This window comes from Rutidosis leptorrhynchoides, chromosome 4, assembly GCF_046630445.1.
Source record: "Rutidosis leptorrhynchoides isolate AG116_Rl617_1_P2 chromosome 4, CSIRO_AGI_Rlap_v1, whole genome shotgun sequence".
Taxonomy (NCBI): domain Eukaryota; kingdom Viridiplantae; phylum Streptophyta; class Magnoliopsida; order Asterales; family Asteraceae; genus Rutidosis; species Rutidosis leptorrhynchoides.
The window spans coordinates 525200583-525216867 of NC_092336.1; the positions used below are offsets into that span (position 1 = coordinate 525200583).

Here is a 16285-nt window from a genome sequence, read left to right on the forward strand (position 1 = left end):
TTAAAAATTCCTTCGTACAAACTAATAATGATGAAAATATTTTAACGGGTGGGTAGTACCCAAGGAATATTTAGAATTCACATTAATAAGTTATATTGTACATTCTTGAATCTGATTCAACGGTCATTTGTTATTCTACTTACAACCATCGATATACGTATCCGTTCACCCCAGAATAACCATTTCCATTTAAATTTCATATTTGAATTTTTTTTTACCTATCCAAATCCAACAAGTGGCATAAAGAAGAAACATTGGACAATTAAAATGAAATAAAATGTTGATTATAACATATGAAACTAAACAATTCTTCAATTTTGCCACTTGATTTCATCCTAAACCTCATTTGTACTTCGACAATTATAATCCTCATTCAAATCTTTTCATGATTCTTGAAAACACCTCGATCGAGAAGTTGAACCAGCCGCACCTCGTTTACGGAAGAAAGATTTATGCATACAGTGATGCACCTGAAAAATTTTCGAAACCGAAGTTATAGTTAAAACGTATCCGCGTCGAATTCCTTAACATTCATTATCAAAAACAATCATACGATTCCTTTTCAAGAAGCTAAGTTTGTCACAGCTCCACTTTGACTTCTCAGTGAGACTACTCCTATTATAATCTCGATATTTATACTTTGACCTTTCGCCGTTGTTACCGGAGAACCTTTTTCACAACATCATCAGCAGACGTACCAGCAACTCGTTATCTCTTTGGCGAAATCCGCAATCAGTATTTTGAAAATCTCGTAGAAATTCTCCCAGTTATACCAAGAACGACTACCCCTAAGAATTACATATTTCGAATGTGAAGATCTGAAAAAAAAAAAAAAAAAAAAAAACATCCTGGACTATGAAGTAGTTCTTGAAATGCTAAAGAAGCAGCAAAAACTGTAAACGACTTTAACAGTCAAAAGTTTAATGATGAAGTACATTGTGTTGGTAAAGCTTAGAAAAAGAGGAGAGTTGGAACTGGAAAACGGATTGAGCAAAGTATGAAGGAGGATGTAGATAAATCACAAGAACTGAATCTGCTTTCAAAGGATTCAAACGATTCAGTGCCTGCTGAAACCATTAGTAAAAACCCTACCCCTTATCCTAAACCTTTCCCGATGATATTCTTCATCATCATCTTATCTTAGATATTATAAGATATCTTCATATCTTCCGTTATACATATTCTCCATATTTCTGGAGATATTTTCACAAATATTCTTATCTGAGAATATTTATCTCTCCGTAATATCTGCGTTACAACATAAAAGAAACTGTGTTAGTTTCTAAGTTCTAAAACCTTCAAGTTTAAAATAGGAATGTTCTGAAGCAGTGTTGGGAACTGATGCATGAATAAGTATAATATAATGAAACTTGATCAACTTCATTATATTACAGTAAGTCATGTTAAGTTTTTAATGGAATGTGATGATTCACAGTACCGTCATCATGTGCCATGTTACACGGCTCTTACATTCTATCAAGTCTCCAAACATATTAGAACGTATCACCTTGATAGTTCTATTTTTCCGGAATATTCGAGTAATTTAACGAATCAAGATCGTGCCATTACAATTTCATTCTAAAACCAAAAGCTAGGTTCATTCCAAATTTTATACCTACGAATTCCGAACTATTGATCGCTTGACTCAAGGACGGGAAGAAGAAACGAAGGGACAAAGTCCCAAAATAGAAATTGGGGTATAGATCACAGCAAATAGGAGAGAATATTAACTATGGATGACAATGATTATGGAAAACAGAAGCAGGAGCATCGAAGTATGAGGAAAGATATCAAACCCAACAACCACCCAGAAACTACAAACCGTGTATATCAATACGTATGGCGACGTAAAGACACGGGAGAATTAGAAACATTATAATTCCAAGAAAATCATAAAAGTGAATAGATTCTTCTGGCGGTAGATGGAAGAGAAGAATGAAAGATATAAAAGTTAGAAGTATAACAAAAATCAGAACGGGATGAAGCATTTCAAAGGATACCTTAAAGTAGGAATTAAGGAGAAAGAGTAGAAGATGCGAGTTGTGAAAAATAAGGAAACGAAGGAGTGGATTTATAGTGAAATATCTGACAGAGAAATCGAAACAGATTACCGCATTAAATCAAAGAAGATTCTGATCGCCGAAGAACCAAATCTTATTACGTAAGATTTTCCCTAAATCCCTTAAATCCCGGAAATCAATTCTAAACCACGTCATCGATTAAAAACGATTCCATATTTACTCATTTCACTATTTTATGATAGCTTCACCCGTACGCTTCAAATGATCAAATCGTTTTATCTATATCTCTCAATAATGATAAAACTTCATTATCATCTCATATTCGTCATGAAAACATTCCTATGGTTATTTATGACAACCTCTACCAAATTTCGAGGACGAAATTTCTTTAACGGATGGGTACTGTAACGACCCGGAAATTTCCGACCAAATTTAAACTCTAATCTCTATATGGTTCCGACACGATAAGCAAAAACCGTAAAGTTGACCCGCACCTTTTCAATCTTTCTATACTTATAAGATTAATATTTACATAAATTAAACCTTACCAACATGATAAGCAATCCAAATTGTTGAGACTTATATTTTCGAAAAGAGTTTTACACAACGTTTGACCATCTAGTTTGACCGACGATATCACGAACTATACAATATATAATAATTATACGTTTGTGTATATATATGTATATATACATATTTAACATGATTAATGAATGTTTTAATATCTCATTTTGTATTAATAACAACAAGTTATAAGTATATTTTGAAACTACTAACTTAAGTTTTCAAAACGATAACTATACGTAACGTTATTTGACTTAAATACTTAAGACTATAATGTTTATACATATATTGTATAAGTAATGTATTTAATCACTTTTAAGAACTTAAATACATAAAATCATATAAGTGTATTCACAAAAGATAGCTATATTTGAATCCTCATTCCATTTTTCACAAAATTTCTATACGTATATTTAGAGTATTTGTACTCGTATCATACCTAGCTTCTATACGTATTTACTATTCGTATATACACATCAAATCACCACCTAATCAGCTCCTATACTTGCCCTCATCAAGAGGGAACTTCTTTTTGACATTTAACTTCAATAATTATACAAAAATACAAGCTTGAATTTTGTTTTGTCCCCCCCCCCTTGGCCACGTTTTATATGCCATCCCCATAACCAATTTTTGATCACCATTCTCACTTCTAAATCACTCTCTAACTCTTTTACTTGAAAGCCCTAAGAACTCCATAACAATTCAGTAACTTACCAAGAAGATCTAGCTTCAAAAACCATACTAAAACACCATAAGAAAACCATACAAAAACACTTCAAGAAAACCCTCCAAGAACACCAACTTACTTCCAAACTTTCATCCACTTCTATCACCCTTTTGATTCTAGCTTCTTACTTCTCTTTTACAGCAAACTTATCCAAGGAACTTGAGGTAGAATCTATGTTCATAACCTTATTCAATTCATATATATATAGCTATCTTATTTTGTGGTACAAAAGTTTAACAACAAGAACATAGTTTGAATGTTTTCAAACTTGTTTGCAAACTAAATAGATCCTTCTAACTTAACTTTTAAAATACTTCAAGACCTGTAATATAACTTATGTATATACTAATTTAACAAGGTAAAACTTGGTTTTTCAAAGTATAAGTATTTTTAGAAAAATGGTCATTAAATGATTTTGTTGTAACAAAAATGTTTAACTTCATATGTTTCACTAATGTTTCACTTATGCCGTATGATTTTGAATACAAACCAAGGTATTTACAGTTCATAGTCTTAAAGAAGAACTCGATCCAAGAAGATGGCAATTTGAATCAACGAAAACGGATTTGTAACGAAGAAACTATGACCGAAACAAAATTGGTTATCCTAGATCATTTCAATTACGGGATCAATTGGAAAAAAATTATATAAATCACATATTTCTAAGATAACATGATATTTTATATATATGTACTTATAATTCAATTTTATATGGTTCAGGATCACCCGTAAACAACACAAGAAGATTAATCATAAGATCCCATGATTGTACGCAACACGTCATTTGACAACACCGGTACTTTATGTACGCAACACGTCATTTGACAACACCGGTACCGTGGGTCAAGATTAATCTCGACCAACACATATACGATGGGGTTTTATGGGAGTTTTATTTATTTCGTTGGGGGTTTATTTATTGCGGGTATATTAAACATCTAAAAATGAACCATTAAAATTGAATTACTAACATCGAAACGCTAACTACGGACTAAGGAATTATTCAAAGTATTAAAAGTATTATAAATATATATACGAGACGTTTGTTTAAAATGAAAATATATTGATATATTATATATGGATAGGTTCGTGATATCAACCGGAAGACCAAGTCAAAAATATATATATCTTCGAGACAACAGTGAGTATATAGTCCCACTTTTAAACTCTAAATATTTCGGGATGAGAATACATGTATTTTATGTTTTACGATATGGACACAAGTAACTGAAAAATATGTTCTACGTTGAGTTGTACCACTGGCATACTTCCCTGTAGCTTGGTAACTAATATTTACAGCGGTATTGTAAACGCGAATCCTGTTGATAGATCTATCGGGCCTGACAACCCCAACCGGACTGGACGACCAGTATTCAATGGTTGCACAGTACTTCGTTTTGTGACTACACCTTGGTACGGTGTAGTAAGATTTCATATTAAAGGGAATATGCGACGTGATTAAATGTTAAGTATGGTTACCAAGTGCTCAACCACTTAGAATATTTTTATTGAAATGATTATATACGAAATCTTGTGGTCCATTGTTATAACGCTGCTAGCAACAAACCTATATATCTCACCAACTTTATGTTGACGTTTTAAAGCATGTTATTCTCAGGTACGAATTAAGTCTTCCGCTGTGCATTAGCTCATATTAAGGATATTGTTTGGGACCATTTAAGCTATGATACAAGGACGTTGCATTCGAGTCATTGAAGTTCATTAAAGACTATTGTTATGCAAATGGCAGATTAGATCATTTGGTTGTTATAAAATGTTAGGCTAATATGTCAACTCTCGATGTAATAATAGATTGCCTTTAAGAAATAAATGCAACGTTTGTAAAATGTATCATATAGAGGTCAAGTACCTCGCGATGTTATCAACTATTGTAATTCGTTTTTAATCTATATGGACGATGTCCGGATGATTAGTTTCGGATCCTTTCAACACAAAACCGCAAGTTTTGAGCTAAAATTTTCAAATCTGAAACCCACCAAACCCACAAAAATATTTTGCAAACACCGGTAAAGGGTTATTCCGGAAAACTTATCTAGGGTAAAAACTAGATTTCAAAAGATCAAATGTTTTCACAAAGATCCAATTTCCTTAATGGATCTAAATTTTTATAGTCATGTGGGACTGTAAACCATATCGTTACTACCATTGTTTATATCACCGTATAGAAATCACTGATGTACAAAGTGTGAAGAATAAAGAAGTGATTCTAGTATTTCAAGACAATATTGCTTGAGGACAAGCAACGCTCAAGTGTGGGAATATTTGATAATGCTAAAAACGAACATATATTTCATAGCATTATTCCTCAAGAAAGACAAGCTTTTAGTTGCAATTGTTCTATTTACAAGTGATATTCGTTTAAATAATAAAAGGTGAAGACAAAAGACAGATTCGACGAATTAAAGACGCAAACGACCAAAAAGCTCAAAAGAACAAAAGACAATCAAAGAGGTTCCAATTATTGATAAGAAACGTCTCGAAATTACAAAAGTACAAGATTCAAAACGCAAAGTACAAAATATAAAATTGTACGCAAGGACGTTCGAAAATCCGGAACCGGGACCAGAGTCAACTCTTAACGCTCGACGCAACGGACTAAAAATTACAAGTTAACTATGTATATAAATATAATATAATATATAATTAATTATATTAATTATATATATATTATATATATATATTATAAACCGTCGGTAAACAAAGAGCCAAACTCCTCTGAGCTATAAAAGTAACCTCCGCGACTCGCGGAGTTTGAAGGCAAAATTCACCGCGAGTCGCGGAGCCCCAAAAATCGAAAATCCCTATAAAGCCAACCGAATTCTGATCACAATTCATAATCTTTTTCTCTCTTCTCTCATATATACGTAAAATATATATATATAATTTATATTTTAATTTTAATTTTAATTTTAATCCTAATAATAAGGGTATGTTAGCGAATGTTGTAAGGGTGTAAGTCGAAATTCTGTCCGTGTAACGCTACGCTATTTTTAATCATTGTAAGTTATGTTCAACCTTTTTACATTAATGTCTCGTAGCTAAGTTATTATTATGCTTATTTAAAACGAAGTAATCATGATGTTGGGCTAATTACTAAAATTGGGTAATTGGGCTTTGTACCATAATTGGGGTTTGGACAAAAGAACGACACTTGTGGAAATTAGACTATGGGCTATTAATGGGCTTTATATTTGTTTAACTAAATGAAAGTTTGTTAATGGTAATATAAAGATTTACAATTGGGCGTCCCTATAAATTACCATATACACTCGATCGGACACGATGGGCGAGGTATTTATATGTACGAATAATCGTTCATTTAACCGGACACGGGAATGGATTAATAGCCACTAGAATAATTAAAACAGGGGTGAAATTACATTCAAGGGTAATTGGTGTAATTGTTAACAAAGTAGTAAAACCTTGGTTTACACGCAGTCGATAACCTGATGTATTCATTAAACAAAGTATTAAAACCTTGTTACAATTCGAATCCTCAATTAGTTGGGATATTTAACTTCGGGTATAAGAATAATTTGACGAGGGCACTCGCACTTTATATTTATGACTGATGGACTGTTATGGACAAAAACCAGACGGACATATTAAATAATTCAGGACAAAGGACAATTAACCCATGGGCATAAAACTAAAATCAACACGTCAAACATCATGATTACGGAAGTTTAAATAAGCATAATTCTTTTATTTCATATTTAATTTCCTTTATTTTATATTTAATTGCACTTCTAATTATCGCACTTTTATTTATTGTTATTTAATCGCACTTTTAATTATCGTACTTTTTAATTATCGCAATTTTATTTTATCGCACTTTTATTGCAATTTCATTATCGTTATTTACTTTACGCTTTAATTTAAAGTCTTTTATTTATTTAATAGTTTACATTAGGTTTTAACTGCGACTAAAGTTTTAAAATCGACAAACCGGTCATTAAACGGTAAAAACCCCCCTTTATAATAATAATATTACTTATATATATGTTTGTATTTTTATAAAAGTAAACTAATATAGCGTTGAGCTTTGTTTAAAAAAAAAAGATTCCCTGTGGAACGAACCGGACTTACTAAAAACTACACTACTGTACGATTAGGTACACTGCCTATAAGTGTTGTAGCAAGGTTTAAGTATATCCATTCTATAAATAAATAAATATCTTGTGTAAAATTGTATCGTATTTAATAGTTTTTCCTAGTAAAAATTAATAGTATTTTATACCCCTCTGCTTTGACATCAAGTATTTTTGGCGCCGCTGCCGGGGACCTCTCTTAAACGCCGGAAGCGCAACGCTAATATAAAAAAAAAAAAAAAGAGATTTATTCTATTAAAAGTCGCTTTTGTAAAAATACGTTTTAAATATTCGAAAATATAAAAAGAAAAACAAAAATATAAGTATTTTTAAGATTTTGTTAAATATTTAAGTTTTATAAGTTTCTTTATTTTTATTTTAGTTTATAAAAATATAAGTTTTATTTAAATATCTTTTATTTATTTAAAAAAAGAAAACAAAAAATAAAAAAAGAAAAAAACGTGTCGAAATTAAAAGCTGTCATCTGAATTTCTGAACCCCGCGACTCGCGGGGTTTTCTTTATAAATTACCGCAACTCGCGGAGGGTACCTGACACATGGACAGAAGCCCTAATTCAGCATTAATTACGGTAATTATTAATTAATTATTATTAAACCCTAACTAATTATTATTATTATAATTAATTTTATTTTAACTTTAACTTTTTATTTAATTTATATTTAGTATTAATTAGTTTAATTAAAATATTAAATTAATAGTTTTATTAAATAAATAATATAAAAATAATATTTTTATAAAAATTGTACTTTTTACAACTTTTTGTATATTTTTATATTTTGTCCCTTTTTAATCGTTGTAGCGTAATATTTGTATTTTTAGCTCATATTTAGTTTTAAACTTAGATTTTGCCATAGTCATTTTTACTCTTAGATTTTTAGGCTTTGCCGTAGAATTCCTTAAGTGCTTTTTCTTAGATTAAGATTTAGGTGCTTTAGAATTTTGCGACGCCTTTTTTAAGTTTTAGTTTCTTTTTAAGTTATTTCCATTTGGGATTTAGTTTTTCCTGTAAGCTTTAATATTTTTAGACACCTTTTACTATGTATCAATTATCATTCCAATTAGTAATTTCAATTTGCGATTATAATTTTAAGTTAGTTGTAGTAATAAGGTTAGGTTAGTCAAGTATTTTTAAGTTTTTATAAGTTTCTTTTATTTTTCCGTCACCTTTTATTTTTCAACCATTTTTTCTTTTTCGACCTTTTTCGACAAACTCTTTTTCTTTCTTATTTCTCGCTATTCTAGTTTTAGGACTTAGATTTTTTTATTCTACTTCTTATCTAAATTTCTTAAAATTACGAAAATTTATTTTAAGTGGTTAAATTAATAGACATCAAAATTTTCTGGTTCGTAGTAATAGTTGGATTTGTACGTGGACCGGGTTATTGGAGCCAAACAGTCCTCAATTATATTGAGACCAAACGAATCCTGCCCCTCTGCTGCATCTTTTGGCTATTCGAAACGTGGGCAAAATCAGAAAAGTCTATTGATTGGATAACTTATTATAATTTTTCTTTCCTTTTTAAAACTAATAGGATATTCAGTGAATGCACCGAGCAAGACGTTCATCACCTTTTGTACGTTCACCACCTGTAACTAGATCAAGACATTTAGCAAATATAACCGCCGTTGATTTTTCTTTAGAATCGTCATCCAGTCGACCAAGTACTTCAGTTCAAATTTCCGATAATCCATTTTTTGAAACCAACCTCACAATTGAGAATCCGGAGAATATTCAGGAACGGTTCGTAGATCCTGAACCATTAAACTTTCCTCCGGAGCCACCAATCAATCAAACAAGTATTATTGAGGAACGAACTATTAAATCAGAATCATCTAGTGATACCGATTCAACAAATTCAATTATGGAGAATCTGGAATCTTTAAGTATGGAAGACCGAATGAGAGCTAAACGCACTGGCCAAGGTCACGCCATTATTAAGCCAGAAGTTAATGCTCCAGATTATGAAATCAAAGGACAAATTCTACACATGGTAACTAATCAGTGCCAATATAGTGGTACGCCGAATGAAGATCCAAACGAACATCTTCGTACCTTTAATAGGATCTGTACACTATTCAAAATCCGAGAAGTGGAGGATGAACAGATCTATCTCATGTTGTTTCCCTGGACTTTAAAGGGAGAAGCCAAAGATTGGTTAGAATCGTTACCTGAAGGGGCGATTGACACATGGGATGTTTTAGTTGAAAAATTTCTTAAACGATTCTTTCCGGCATCCAAAGCCGTGAGACTTCAAGGAGAAATTGTTACGTTTGCGCAAAAGTCAAATGAAACATTATATGAGGCGTGGACAAGATTCGGAAGGATGTTGAGAGGATGTCCTCAACACGGTTTAGACACTTACCAAATAGTACAAATATTCTACCAAGGTGTCAACGTTGCTACACGAAAAGACATCGACATAACAGCTGGTGGTTCCATTATGAAGAAAACCGCAACTGAAGCTTACAAGATCATTGATAACACAGCATCCCACTCTCATGAGTGGCACCAAGAAAAAGATATCTTTCGATCATCTAAAGCGGCTAGAGCCGATTCTAGCCATGACTTTGATTCCGTTTCCGCAAAAATAGATGCTTTCGAAAGACGAATGGAAAAGATGAATAAAGATATTCACGCAATACGAATCAGTTGTGAGCAATGCGGTGGACCACACTTATTGAAAGATTGTCACATTGAACCAACGATGGAACAACGAGAGAATGTTTCCTATATGAACCAAAGGCCGGGAAATAATTATCAAAATAATTATCAACCGCCAAGGCTAAACTTAAATCGAAATCAAAACATTCTTTACAATCCAAAAGGACCCGAAAATAACTGGTATAACCAACAAGGTCCGGATAACCAACCGACTCAAAACAACACTTTCAATCAACAAAGACCTAGCTTGTATAAACCACCACAACAACCCGAAGAGAAAAAGCCAAATCTAGAAGAAATGATGGCAAAGCTGATTGAATCTCAAACACAATTCATTACATCTCAAACCCAAACGAACGAGAGGTTTGATCAGTCATTAAGAACTCAACAAGCTTCCATTTTGAATCTTGAAAAACACGTAGGTACTCTTGCTAGCATGATGAGTGAGAGGGAACAAGGAAAGCTACCGAGTAATACTGAAGTAAATCCTCGGAATGAGAATGTTAATATGGTTTCAACGAATTCTGAAAAACCAGCACCAGAAGATGGGAAGGTTTTAGATGAGAGTAACAATGAAGAAGTTACACCACCACCACCCGAGTATGTAAAGCCAGTGGTGGCACCATACAAACCACCCATCCCATTTCCAAGAAAAGGAGTTGAGTATGAGCAAGTGATAGGTAATAAAGATTGTGATACCTCTGGAAAGAAGAAGAAGAAAAAGAATAAGAAAGTGCAAGAAACAAAAGCCGTAAATATAAACCCGGTGAAGACAGTTCCACCAAAACCTCCACCTAGGGTAGGTGATCCGGGTGAATTTATTGTTCCTTGTCTACTTAGTGATTGTGTCATGTATGATGCACTAGCAGATTTAGGTGCAAGTGTAAGTGTTATGCCTCTTTCCTTATATAAGAGATTAGGTGTAGGTAAGTTAAGTCCAACGGATATGAGTGTTCGACTCTTTGATCAAACCATTAAGCACCCAGTTGGAATTGCTGACAACCTACCCGTTCAAGTAGGCAATTTAACCTTTCTAGTCGAATTTATTGTCATTGACATAGAAGAGGACCCAAACATTCCTCTAATTTTAGGTCGGCCATTCTTAGCGTCCACCAAGGCGTTATTTGATGTAGGAAATGGAAGAATGACACTTAAAAGTGGTGACAAATCGATCACCTTTATGATTCGAAAGTCTAAATCTCCACCAGCCAAAACCGTTGAACCAGTAAAAACAATTGGTAAGAACCATGTGGTTTTACCAACTCCAACGGTAGTGCTTAACAATAATGAAACGCCTAAGTGTGGGGAAAATGAAGTAACACCTAATGATGACATGATAACAAAGAACCCCGTTGTTGATACGAAATTAAATGATCCCGTTATTAATAGTTCAATGAAGAAACTTATTAAACGGATTCGCGATGCTAGAACCAAGGGGAACTTTAAGTTATGTAACCGATTAGTATCCAATCTGTCGCCTAAAGAAAAGGCAAAGCTAGTTGAAATTGTGGATATAACACATGAATCCGACCAATGGCTTAAAGAAAAAGTCACAGATATGCAAGTTGATTATGGACCAAGAGAAATTGACGATGAAGCTAATCACAATTTCGACACCACAGCTACCTAAGTGTGGGGAGATTCAAATGTTCTAAAAGGAAAATGTTGTCGAGAGTTAGTTGTTCTGTTCTCGTGTAGTTCCGAGAATGGAATCCGATTGGTCTTTTCCGCTAGCAGACACTAAAGAACTAGTTTTCTCCCTCCATTCTGAATCTTTTTATTTAGTAGGTTTTATATAAAATTAATATGCTTTTTAAATTTATGTTTTGAATGATTTTAAAAACAAAAATTTACTTTATTTCATTAAGTTTAAAAATGATTTCTACGTCATGAGTTAAAGACTAGGTCGTTGAGCCGAAATTGCTTTACCCGAGGGCGGGGCGACAAATTTTGTTATCATTTAATTTTATTGATCTAAAGTATGCAAAAAAAAAAATATATTATATTAATTTTTGAACGTAGGGGTTATATACCAAACTTCAAAAATATGTATATATGTTTGTATTTTATGTTATGTACACAACAGGGTAAAACAGCGCACTTTCAAAGACTGTCATTAAGTTCAACAAAAAGCTACTAATTTTGATGACAAGGCGCAAAATATCAAATGTGATGTAAAATAATATGCTTACAAACTGGGTATTTTTAATCACTTTTCTACACTAATCACCCTCATGAATTTATAATTATAGTCTGATTTCATGCAAATGAGGGCATTGCATGATCTCAAGTGTGGGGAAGGATTATAAATTCTCTCGGGTTTACACTTAGTTTATTTGCCAAATTTTGTGAAAATTTGAAAAATTTTTAACTAAATGAACTCAAAATCATGTTTATACATATTTATGAACGATGAAAACTAGGTGATAATACCGAAATTATCGTTACCTCGAAAAGGACATAAATTGAGAAACACCCTAAAACGCTTGAATTCATTTAAAATGAAATAGAAGAAAATAAAAAGGCAAAGAAAGAAACTAAGTGTGGGAAGAATGTACCAAGTTATTCAATTTAAAACATATATCACATATTTTTGTACAAGATTATTGCAGGTACTTTTGCTTTGGACGATACTAATCAGTTTTACCCGGTTTACTGTAATACATTTGAAAGAAAGATGGATCTACACGATGAATCAATTCCATCATTAAAAGGAAGTAAAGTCTTCCGAAAAAGACACGCGCTTCTTGATTTAGGTCATGAAGTTGTCGTCCAGACCAGCTGTAGGTTGACGAAAAATCTAGAAAAGTCATCACTAAAATCAGCAGGAAATCCACGGACCTCAGCATTAAACAGGGTCGCCGTGTGGTCAGATTTATCCTAACCATGAGAAGGATTTATCTTGTACAATGGGGGGCACCATGCAAATTAGCTGGATAAGACTAATGAATCAGATCCCTAGAAAGGATAATCTCCTTAAAGATTAAAAATCAGCTTTTAAGACTGATATTACTCAATCCTAGAGATTGACCTTAAAGATTGAGAATTACAAACTCATGGAATTCAATGATATCTAAACTCGAGCTTGAACGAGAAAATATTTTGATCAAAATTACAAACCGATTTGTTTTCTGAAAACCCTATTTTCAATGCGTTCATTACCATTGAACGTAAAATCCTAGGAATTCACCTGGAATTCATTAGGTCACCTGAACTAAATCGGGTGTCAACCGTAAGAACGGTGGTTGCATAGCATGGTCAAAGACAGGACCTTGTGCCAGACCGAAAAATTATAAGGGTGAGCTTTACTATTGCTCCTACCAAGGATAGTAATTGCGTCCGACACGTTATAGACCATAATTAAAAGCATGTCAGGGGACATTGCCTTAACAGTTGCTTGTTCAACGCTTTCCTTTACAACCGGACGGTAGTTTACCGAAAGGTAATATACGGGACAAGTAAACTGGACGTGTTGCTTTCCAAATACAAGGTTAGCAAGTGGGTGACACAAAACCGCAAGTTTTGAGCTAAAATTTTCAAATCTGAAACCCACCAAACCCACAAAAATATTTTGCAAACACCGGTAAAGGGTTATTCCGGAAAACTTATCTAGGGTAAAAACTAGATTTCAAAAGATCAAATGTTTTCATAAAGATCCAATTTCCTTAATGGATCTAAATTTTTATAGTCATGTGGGACTGTAAACCATATCGTTACTACCATTGTTTATATCACCGTATAGAAATCACTGATGTACAAAGTGTGAAGAATAAAGAAGTGATTCTAGTATTTCAAGACAATATTGCTTGAGGACAAGCAACGCTCAAGTGTGGGAATATTTGATAATGCTAAAAACGAACATATATTTCATAGCATTATTCCTCAAGAAAGACAAGCTTTTAGTTGCAATTGTTCTATTTACAAGTGATATTCGTTTAAATAATAAAAGGTGAAGACAAAAGACAGATTCGACGAATTGAAGACGCAAACGACCAAAAAGCTCAAAAGAACAAAAGACAATCAAAGAGGTTCCAATTATTGATAAGAAACGTCTCGAAATTACAAAAGTACAAGATTCAAAACGCAAAGTACAAAATATAAAATTGTACGCAAGGACGTTCGAAAATCCGGAACCAGGGTCAACTCTTAACGCTCTACGCAACGTACTAAAAATTACAAGTTAACTATGTATATAAATATAATATAATATATAATTAATTATATTAATTATATATATATTATATATATATATTATAAACCGTCGGTAAACAAAGAGCCAAACTCCTCTGAGCTGTAAAAGTAACCTCCGCGACTCGCGGAGTTTGAAGGCAAAATTCACCGCGAGTCGCGGAGCCCCAAAAATCGAAAATCCCTATAAAGCCAACCGAATTCTGATCACAATTCATAATCTTTTTCTCTCTTCTCTCATATATACGTAAAATATATATATATAATTTATATTTTAATTTTAATTTTAATTTTAATCCTAATAATAAGGGTATGTTAGCGAATGTTGTAAGGGTGTAAGTCGAAATTCTGTCCGTGTAACGCTACGCTATTTTTAATCATTGTAAGTTATGTTCAACCTTTTTACATTAATGTCTCGTAGCTAAGTTATTATTATGCTTATTTAAAACGAAGTAATCATGATGTTGGGCTAATTACTAAAATTGGGTAATTGGGCTTTGTACCATAATTGGGGTTTGGACAAAAGAACGACACTTGTGGAAATTAGACTATGGGCTATTAATGGGCTTTATATTTGTTTAACTAAATGAAAGTTTGTTAATGTTAATATAAAGATTTACAATTGGGCGTCCCTATAAATTACCATATACACTCGATCGGACACGATGGGCGGGGTATTTATATGTACGAATAATCGTTCATTTAACCGGACACGGGAATGGATTAATAGCCACTAGAATAATTAAAACAGGGGTGAAATTACATTCAAGGGTAATTGGTGTAATTGTTAACAAAGTAGTAAAACCTTGGTTTACACGCAGTCGATAACCTGATGTATTCATTAAACAAAGTATTAAAACCTTGTTACAATTCGAATCCCCAATTAGTTGGAATATTTAACTTCGGGTATAAGAATAATTTGACGAGGGCACTCGCACTTTATATTTATGACTGATGGACTGTTATGGACAAAAACCAGACGGACATATTAAATAATTCAGGACAAAGGACAATTAACCCATGGGCATAAAACTAAAATCAACACGTCAAACATCATGATTACGGAAGTTTAAATAAGCATAATTCTTTTATTTCATATTTAATTTCCTTTATTTTATATTTAATTGCACTTCTAATTATCGCACTTTTATTTATTGTTATTTAATCGCACTTTTAATTATCGTACTTTTTAATTATCGCAATTTTATTTTATCGCACTTTTATTGCAATTTCATTATCGTTATTTACTTTACGCTTTAATTTAAAGTCTTTTATTTATTTAATAGTTTACATTAGGTTTTAACTGCGACTAAAGTTTTAAAATCGACAAACCGGTCATTAAACGGTAAAAACCCCCCTTTATAATAATAATATTACTTATATATATGTTTGTATTTTTATAAAAGTAAACTAATATAGCGTTGAGCTTTGTTTAAAAAAAAGATTCCCTGTGGAACGAACCGGACTTACTAAAAACTACACTACTGTACGATTAGGTACACTGCCTATAAGTGTTGTAGCAAGGTTTAAGTATATCCATTCTATAAATAAATAAATATCTTGTGTAAAATTGTATCGTATTTAATAGTTTTTCCTAGTAAAAATTAATAGTATTTTATACCCCTCTGCTTTGACATCAATAGGTTTATAGCTTCACAGGAGTACGAAAATGCTAGACAGAGAGCATTTGAAGATTGGCAAGTTCATCAAAACCAAATCATAGCTCATTGCCAACATATAGGTAGAAACTATATTCCTACACCGAAACCCATATTCCCTCCCTGGTCTATAGAGATGCAACCACCGTATCCTACGTATAACCCTGCCGAAGCATTTTATAGCACCTATGGTTATGCTTGGAACCCCTATTGGTACCAGTATCATCCCTAGTCTACTTAATTTTATTTATTTTGTAATTTGTAATGTTGATACGTTTAATACTTATGTTAATATTGTAATAGTTTTTATAATTGTCTAACTTTTATT

At 32.6% G+C, this 16285-nt stretch overlaps 1 non-coding gene across 1 annotated transcript; it reads right to left on the reverse strand.

Annotated features, from left to right (window-relative positions):
* Positions 1 to 9695: 9695 nt before the first annotated feature.
* On the reverse strand, positions 9696 to 9802 carry LOC139846088 (small nucleolar RNA R71). Its single transcript, XR_011758833.1, has one exon. It is a non-coding gene; the product is annotated as a small nucleolar RNA R71 (small nucleolar RNA).
* Positions 9803 to 16285: the final 6483 nt, after the last annotated feature.